The sequence below is a fragment of the Cebus imitator genome, unplaced genomic scaffold (genome assembly GCF_001604975.1).
Source record: "Cebus imitator isolate Cc_AM_T3 unplaced genomic scaffold, Cebus_imitator-1.0 Scaffold31, whole genome shotgun sequence".
In the NCBI taxonomy this organism is placed as follows: domain Eukaryota; kingdom Metazoa; phylum Chordata; class Mammalia; order Primates; family Cebidae; genus Cebus; species Cebus imitator.
In genome coordinates, this window is record NW_016107346.1 from 8,350,088 (window position 1) to 8,359,041 (window position 8,954).

General features: G+C 48.5%; 1 long non-coding RNA gene across 2 annotated transcripts in view; it reads left to right on the forward strand.

Annotated features, from left to right (window-relative positions):
• The window catches only part of LOC108301014, a 19,743-nt gene that overhangs the window by 7,496 nt on the left and 3,293 nt on the right, over nt 1-8,954 (forward strand). For both annotated transcript variants that reach the window (XR_001823693.2, XR_001823694.2), the window contains exons 2-3: nt 1,270-1,333; nt 7,887-8,665. This is a non-coding gene — a long non-coding RNA (uncharacterized LOC108301014). The remainder of the gene's footprint in view (nt 1-1,269; nt 1,334-7,886; nt 8,666-8,954) is intronic.

The following is an 8,954-nucleotide window of genomic DNA, read 5'->3' on the forward strand; positions in this document are numbered from 1 at the left end:
CCAAGCTGGTCTTGAACTCCTGACCTCAGGTGACTCACCTGCCTTGGCTTTCCATAGTACTGAGATTACAGGCATGAGCCACTGCACCTGGCCAAGAAAAGAAGAGACATTTAATGTGAATAACAAACAGAAGCAACATTTCTGGTGGCCGAGAGATGGTTGATACCTGTACTTGCCCCCTAGAAAGTAGTCTTTATATAGCAAGCTGCTTTTGGTAAAACAGACAGTGGGTCATGTCTCAGACCCTCCTGCAAAACTTGTGACCACGGGGAAGTTAGATAAGTGTCTTTGTAAGGGCTTATCTATGCAACAGGCATTGTTTCTTGGCCTGACTGCGGGAGCACCTTGGTATTCAGGAGTCAAACATCTGTGCTGATGCTGCTGTCACTTCAGGTGGCATTACTCTTGCCTTGCAACAGGCTGTTTTCTTATACTCTTTCCTCCACAACCCCCCAAGAATTGTCTTTTTATCAACTTACATATTAATGGTTTTTCCCATTGGTTTGTTTCCCATTATAACTTTGCTGTTTCTTTTTCCATTTACAAAAGACTATTCCTCTTGGGCCTCCCCTCGGCAACACGAGAATCTTGCTCTTCCCTCCTCACCCTGCCCTCCTCCCCATCCCTGGCTGACTGCTGTTAGTGCTACTGTTATTTTCACAGCACCCATATTATAATGTTTGCATTCTGTTTTGTAAATTAACTAGGCCTTTGGTGCTCTGCCAGAAGTTGATTCTAAAAATGACAAACCAAGAAACAATATTTACAGTATTTTAATTATATAAATATTAGTCACTGCAGAGCTAAGTAGTGTGATTGGAGAAATAAATATAATTCACTGGCACTAAATCTATCCCTCCACAGAGAAAGTTCCAAGCATCAAAGTCACATGGATTCATTTCTCTTATGCTCCAGTATATACTCAAAATCATGTCACATTCCAGTTTTCAGTCTCACCAATAATCTTCCAGAACTCTTGTTCTCTGCACCCTTTTGGGGTCAGCCTACTGTTGTTTCACGGAAGCAATGTGCTCACATGGAGCTCTGAGATGTCCACATCTTCAATCCTCTCTCCTTTCCCTGGGAACCAACATTGGTTTGCTTATCTTGGTTCTTCTCTTTGAAGCTGTTAGTTTTCCTAAAGGTTATCTTAAGGAAAGCTTCAGTTCTTTAAATTCTAGGAGTATTCAAAATAATATGGTAAATCCATTAGGCAGAACTGTTTTCTCCTTTCTCCCTGTGTATTGATACGATTGATCATTTTAACAGCCTGGAAAGCTAAGAGTGACGCCAACGGCCTCAGCTGCACTGAGAGTGAGGTGAATCGCTCCAGGTGAGTTCTGGGCCCAAACACACACTGGCTTGAGTGGTCCTGGGCTTGGTGTTTCCAGCAAAGGCTCTTAGAACTCTATTTCAGCCTCAGTCAGTATTTGGTGATCCAGCGGGTGTTTTTCAAGCCAGGCTGTCAGCTTGAAGGGTTCTCCCTTGGGGCAAAGCCCTTTTAGCATCTCAATCCAGGTGATGAGTTCCCTTTAAAATGCTGAACAGGACCTGGTACAGTGGCTCACACCTGTAATCCCAGCACTTTGGGAGGCTGAGACGGGCGGATCGTTTGAGGTCAGGAATTCGAGATCCCTAGCCAACATGATGAACCGCTGTCTCCACTAAAAATACAAAAATTATCTGGGCGTGGTGGTGTCTGCCTCCTCAGGAGGCTGAGGCAGGAGAATCACTTGAACCCTGGAGGTGGAGGTTGCAGTGAGCCGAGATCGCGCCACTGCACCCAGCCTTGGTGACAAAGCGAGACTCTGTCTCTAAAAATAAATAAATAAATAAAATGCTGAACAGGTTAGCCCCTTGACCTTCTAATGTGGGGAAAGCTGAGTTCCAGGGGCTGAGCACAATGCACAGAAATAAACGATGTGAGTCATTGGTTCCAGGAACTCAATATTCTCAGTGAGGGACCCTCTAGAGCAGCAAGTGCCAGTGGAAGCATCTCTAAATTAGTTGGTTCTCTTCGTAAATCCAAAAGACAAATTAAATAAATGAACTGTCTGAGGCCAATTGATATATAGTTCACATTTCCTCTGCAAAGGCTTGGCTATAGATTTAGTCATGCATTTCTAAAGCCACATGATTTAGTGCTGAGGTCTTCTTGGGCCTTTCATAACTGCCATGATTATGAAGGCCTTGGAAAGTGTAAAAGGTGTTTTCCATGATATTTACTATGTCCTCTGTACAAAATGCACAAATCTGTTGTCAAGAATGTTACTAAAAACAGAAAGGAAAGGGCATGTTGTTCCTTATTCCCCCTCCTCCACCCAAGGCACTACTTAAATATCATCTGCAAATTGTTAACTGTTCAGCTTGCGCTTTTATGACAGGGTTAGGCCTGGGGAACGGAAAACAGCTCCCAGTGCTGATACAGGGACACACCTGGCTGGCAACTTTGTTTTCGGAATGCTGAAGAGTATAGGCATTCATTCCTTCATGCAGTAATAGGGTACAATGGGCATTCTCTGACTTTTATATGACACTTGTGATAGTTTTATGTTTCAACTTGACAGAGTCACTGGTTGCCCACATAGCTGGTTAAACATTATTTCTGGATTTGTCTGTGTGGGAGTTTCTGGAAGAGATTAGCGTCAGGATTCGAGGGCTGAGTAAAGCAGATTGCCCTCAGCAATACAGGTGGCATCGCCCAATCTATTGAGGATTCAAACCCAATAAAAATGGAGCGGGAGGGAGGGTTTGCCATCTCTGTGTCTGATGCTTGCCATCTGCTCTCAGTGCTCCTGCTTGTCAGGCCTTCAGGCTCAATCTACGCAGGCCTGCCAGATGTTAGGCCTCTGAACTAACCACCAGCTATCCTGAGTGTCCAGCTCACAGATGGCAGATTATGGGACTTCTCAGCCTCCACACTCAAGTGAACCAATACCTTATGATAAATCTCTTCATATGCAGTCTTGCATTGCTTAACAATGAGGCTACATGCTGAAACATACATTGTTAGGCAAATAGTCATTGTGTGGACATGATAGAATGAACTTACACAAACCTAGATGGTACAGCCCACAACACACCTAGGCTGTATGGTGTAGCTTTTTGCTCCTGGCTGCAAACCTGTACAGCATGATACTGCACTGAATACTCTAAGCAATGTAACACAATGGTAAGCATTTGTGTATGTAAACATAGAAAAGGCACAGTAAGGCTGGGTGTGGTGGCTCACACCTGTAATTCCAGCACTTGAGGTCAGGAGTTTGAGACCAGCCTGGCCAAAATGGGGAAACCCGGTCTCTTCTAAAAATATCAAAATTAGCTGGGTGTGGTGGCACACACCTGTAGTCCCAGCTACTCGGGAGGCTGAGGCAAAAGAATCACTTGAACCCAGGAGGTGGAGGTGGCAGTGAGCCAAGATCACCCCACTACACTCAAGTCTGGAGAACAGAGAGACTCCATTCAAAAAAAAAGAAAAGGAGAGAGAGAGAAAGAAAAGGCACAGAAAAAATATGGTACTATAATTTAATGATACCACTGTTGTATATGTGGTCTTTCACCAAAACATTGTTATATAGTACGTATCTATATATCTATATGCTATCGGTTCTGTTTCTCTGAGAACCTAGACTAATATACCACCCAATGGTGATCTCTAATGTTGCAAGGACAATAACTATCTTGTCTGTCCTCACATATTTTACTGTGAAATGACACTGAGCATTGTCCAGACTGAGAATTTACCAGCTATAATTTCTGCGCCCCCCCACAACTGCCCCGCCAACTTCAGAAACAGATTGGCAAGTCATGATCAACAAAAAGTGTGTCCACTGAGCGAAGCTAGCCACTGTTCAGACATAGGAGTGAGAGTCTAGGGGCAGGAGGGCATCCAGGAGAAATGATGCAATGATTTTCCCTTTAAACACAGAGGCTGGAACAAGGCTGTGGGTTTAATATGACTTGGAATTGCCTCTGTGGTTCTCAGCCAGCTCTGAGAAAGGTAAGCACTCAGATCTGCCTGTTCGAGGCTGGCTTCCAGCTCAGGAGGAAGGCTAGCGGGGTGGAAATTAGAAAGCGCCCCCCCCAACACACACACACACACACACACACACACACGCACACACACACACAAACACACATGTGCACAGCTGACTGTTATTCTCTGGGATTGTATTTCAAGGCCTCTGAAGTCACTGAAGTCTCTGAAACACAGGTGGTCATGGGGCTTTTTTCGATAAGCTTTTCAATCTTCTATCTTCATTAAAACCAAACCACAGTTCTGCAGGGCTGCTCCAAGAGACAGCCCCATGGGGCACAAGTCCATGACAGTTTCCTCCATTACCAGTGAGCAGCCTGCAGGGATGCTGCATGTGACTTGGGGTGGGGCCGGAGGTCAGGCCAGGCACCTGAGCGCTCTTGGAGTCCCAAGTCCTTTCTCATGTCTGGGGTACTCCGCGGGCACCTTGATGCTGATTGAGCAAGGAATCCAGCTTAGTAAATAACAGGCGCAGACATTTTCTGCTTGATTGGAATCGTTAATACTCGGTTCCGGGAACCCGACAAGTTCTGCTCCGCTTGGCACCTAGCACAGTCCCAGATGGTAAATCTTCCCTGTCACTACCATTGTAACTCCCCAGAGGGATCCTGGAATTGCTCCAGGAGGCCTCGTGCCAACTGCTAAGTCCCAACGTCCCCTCCTCGTCACCTCACCAGAGCAGTTCACAGTCCAAGAGCTCGATGCTTCCATGAAGAGGCAGATCGAAACCTTGTTACATGTAGCCAAACTATACATGAGTGGACAATACAAAAATGATGACAGATTTGATCTCAGTGGGTGAGAGGCAGCAGCTGCGTGTTTACTTGAGGTGGGTCTAGGAAAGCTACATGGCATGGTCTTTTGAGACCTGTTTAAAATGTGGGCAGAAAAGGGGAGGCTGACGTGGAAGGAGGAAATGGGCACATGTCCCTGGCATCCCGCTTCCCTGAGAACACAGTGCACAGCATCCGGGAGAGACTGGCCAGGACTCAGTGATCAGACACCTCACTACCAGTGACAGTTGGACTTGCATTCCCTGGGGCTGGCTCACAAGCCTCAGAGCTCATAGCACAACATATTCTTCTGACATGTGCTCATTGAGCACCCACCATGAGCCAGGCACTGGGTAAGCACTGAGGAAACACGGGGAGAGTGACATGTCCCCACCCCCAGCGGGCTCTCAGCTCACTGGGCAGAGGAGTTGGGCAAGTCCTGGGGCAGACACAGAACATCCCTCCCGTGCAGGGAACACAGCAGTCACTGCCACCAGAGGACCTGCTGGAGCAGGCAGGAGAAGCCCTGCTGTGGTCTGGATGCTGGTGCCCCCCCAAATTCCTATGTTGAAGCCTAACCCCCGTGTGCTGGTGTTAGGAGGTGGGGCCTTTGAGACCTGATTCGGTCATGAGGGTGGTGCCCTGATGAATTGGATAGGTCCTTATAAGAAGAGGCCCCAGGGAGGCCCTTCACCCATTCCACCATAGGAGGACACAGAAGGCACCATCTATGAACCAGAAATCGGGCCCTCACCAGACACTGAATCTGCCCCTTGATCTTGAACTTTCCAACCTCCAGAACTGTGAAAAATAAGCATGTTGTTTATAAGCCACCCAGTCTATGGTATTTTGGTATTGCAGTCCAAACCAATTAAGGCAGGCATCCACCATCTTGCAGGAAGTGGATGAATGGGTGGGGCAGGGGAGAGTGGAGGAAGGGAGCCAGCACTGAGACCCAAACCAAGAGCAAGGGGGAGCTGAGGGGGGCAGGCATTATGGAAAACCATGCTTAGGCATTTAGAACTTGTTCTAAAATCCATGAGAACTTGCTGAAAATTTTTGTTTTCATCTACGTGACATTACTACTGTCTCTATGCTAACAACTCCTGCCTTTCCTTCCTCCCTCTGTTGCAGACCTCTGTTCTGAATGCCATGTGCCTCCCTTGGTCCCCAGAAGTCCACTAGGCACCTGTACACCTAGACACCTCCCCTGCACACAGATCTGCCTTCCTATGACAGTCCTGTGAAACTGTCATATCATAAGAGATATATTTGATTCTCTACCCTGGTTCTGGCACGAGAACTCTAAAAGGCTTGGGATTTCCTAAGAGATAGGGGTGAGAGAAATGTCTTTTGTTATTCAAGGTGAGCCCCTTCTAATCATACCCGAGATTATAGTGGGCTCCTAGAGACCCTCAGATGGGAATGGTTGCCCCAGGAACCAATCCTGTGACTACAGGGTTAGCACTTTCAGCTCCCCCATCTCCCCTCCAAGGTGATGAGAAGAATTGGAGATTGAGGTACACACCAATGCCCAGGGATTTAATCTACTGTGTCTATGGGATGTGACCTGTGCAAAGCCCCTCAGGGACAGGGCAAGAGAGCTTCTGGGCTGGTGAGCACAGGGAGATGCTGGGATGGTGGTGCGTCCAGAGACAGCCTGGACACTCCACAGCAGCCACTCCAATGCCTTACCCAGGGCAGTCCTTTCATCTGCTGTCCCTGAGTAGCAGGGACGGTAAGTGTAAGTAAAGTGTTTCCCTGAGTTCTGTGAGCTGTTCTAGCAGGTGATGAAACCTGAGGGGGGGTCTTGTGGGAACCACCAGTTTATAGTCCATTGGTCAGGTGTGTAGGAGGCCCAGGCCTTGCGACTGGCCTCTGAAGTGGGGACAGCCTTGTGGGACGGAGCTCTTAACCTGGAAGACCTGACGCTGATGGATAGTGTCAAAACGGAATTGAATTGTAGGACATCCAGTTAGTGTCAGGAGGGTTGGAGACCTGGTTAGTGTGAGGTAAAAACCCACACACTTGGTGTCAGAAATTAGAGCAGACATGGTTCAAAGTCCCTGTTTCAGTGAATGGTCCTTCTCCCCCTGGATGCCTGTGCCAGGCATGCAGGAGTCATCACCCACCCTCCACATCCAGTGCGTGCTCTCGTCTGTGGTTTCCACTCCACAAGCCACCACTAATGCATTCAGGTCTGTGCGTCTCTGCTCTCGCCAGCCCAGCCCCAGCTCGGCCTCCCTGAGCCACTGCGGCAGTCTCCCAGAAGCTCAAAAACGGTGCTTAAGACTTGCATTTTAGAAAGATGGGTTTTGGATAAGTGTGGAGGATGGACTGGGGGCCATTGAGAAGGGGACAAGGGATAATGTCCGTGTCTCATTCCTTCATTTGTTCGCTGAAGCCATGATGCTCCGTGAGTACCTGCTGTGGGCCAAAGCCTGGAAGAGGGCTGGGCTGGGACAGAGAGCCGGGCATCGTCTACAGAGAGAAGAGGATCATGGGTGGGGGAAGGTGGTGATGGCTGAAGTTGCCCAGAGAGAGTGCAAAGGGAGCCCAGGCTGAGGCCAGATGACCTAAGGGGCAGAATGAGGAGAGGAACCGAGGAAGGACAGAGGAGGGGCAGAAGCCAGGCTCTGCAGGGCTGTGGAAGCTGGAGGAGTAGGTGGTCCCAGAGTCCCATGCCCCTGGGGATCCAGCAAGATAAGAGGTAAATCAGCAACAAGGAGGTGGGAGAGGTTCCTTGGCATGTGGGGCAGAAGCCAGACTGTGGTGATTGAGAGCTGCGTGGGAGGTGGAAAAGTGACTGCAAAGCATGATCACAGGCGAGAGAGCTGATTGTGAAATCTGCAGGAATTTTCTGAGCCAGGTACCAAACACAGCCAGTGTTAAAAATTAAATGATGAAAACTTACAGTTAAATAGATTACATTAGAAACAAAGCAATAAATACTGAAAACTCATCTCTCCTAGTAAGCTACCTTCTACCAATAGCCATTCCCCTGAGATAATGTCCATCCATTGTGCCCCTGTGGTGGGAATGCTGTATAATCACTCCCGTCCATGCATCTCTTCCAGCTCTGCGTGTAGTGTTCTCTCATTGGTGGCTTCAAATTGGCTGTGATGGGAGTATTTGCACCACGGAAACCGACAACTCCTCAGATCAGACCTTTTTATTCCCAGAGGGCCAGTTGTGAAACGTTTACCAGCACCACTGGAGGAGTGAGATCAGAGCACTTTCTTCCAAGCAGTGGCACATTAGCAAATGGAAGGGACAAAAAGACAGCAGCAATGTACAGGTTTGCGGGCTTCGTGGCAGGGAAGTGAGCGCGTTGCCTCTGATGACTTCCATTTCTCTCTGTTGGGCTGGGGTGAGGTCAACTGCCCTGTGTGTGGGAGCCAGAGAAGAAAGCAGCACAGAACAGACGCAAACCAAGAAGGCTGGAAGATAAGAGCAGAGCCATCCGGACCCGAGCCCCTCGGGGGTATGAAACAGGAGTCGTGGGAGCAAATTAGTACGCGCACTGCATGGAGGGGCAGAAGGGGCAGGGAGGAGCATCCGAATGTAAGATGTCAGAGAAGCTCATTTTGTCAGCCTCAGAGCTTCCCGTGTGCAGCACGGATCTAAAGCTGGTGAATGCAGGGAGGTGAACAAGAACCATCTTCGCTTCCTGCATGCCGATGGCGGAAATGAGACATCGGCAAAGAAACATCAGGATCCCCCAATTATGGCGAACGCCATGGAGGAAACAAAGGACACTGTGACACCAAGGAAGGAAGAGAGGTTACTTTTCATAATGGGGTGGCTGTAAACAGAATTGAAGGCTGAAAAGAGCGATGAAATGGCTTGTTTGAAGGTGAATAAGAGTATATAATAAAAAATAATTCTCAGGCCGGGCGTGGTGGCTCAAGCCTGTAATCCCAGCACTTTGGGAGGCCGAGGCGGGTGGATCACGAGGTCAAGAGATCGAGACCATCCTGGTCAACAAGGTGAAACCTCGTCTCTACTAAAAATACAAAAATTAGCTGGGCATGATGGTGCATGCCTGTAGTCCCAGCTACTCGGGAGGCTGAGGCCGGAGAATTGCTTGAACCCAGGAGGCGGAGGTTGCAGTGAGCCGAGATCGTGCCATTGCACTCCAGCCT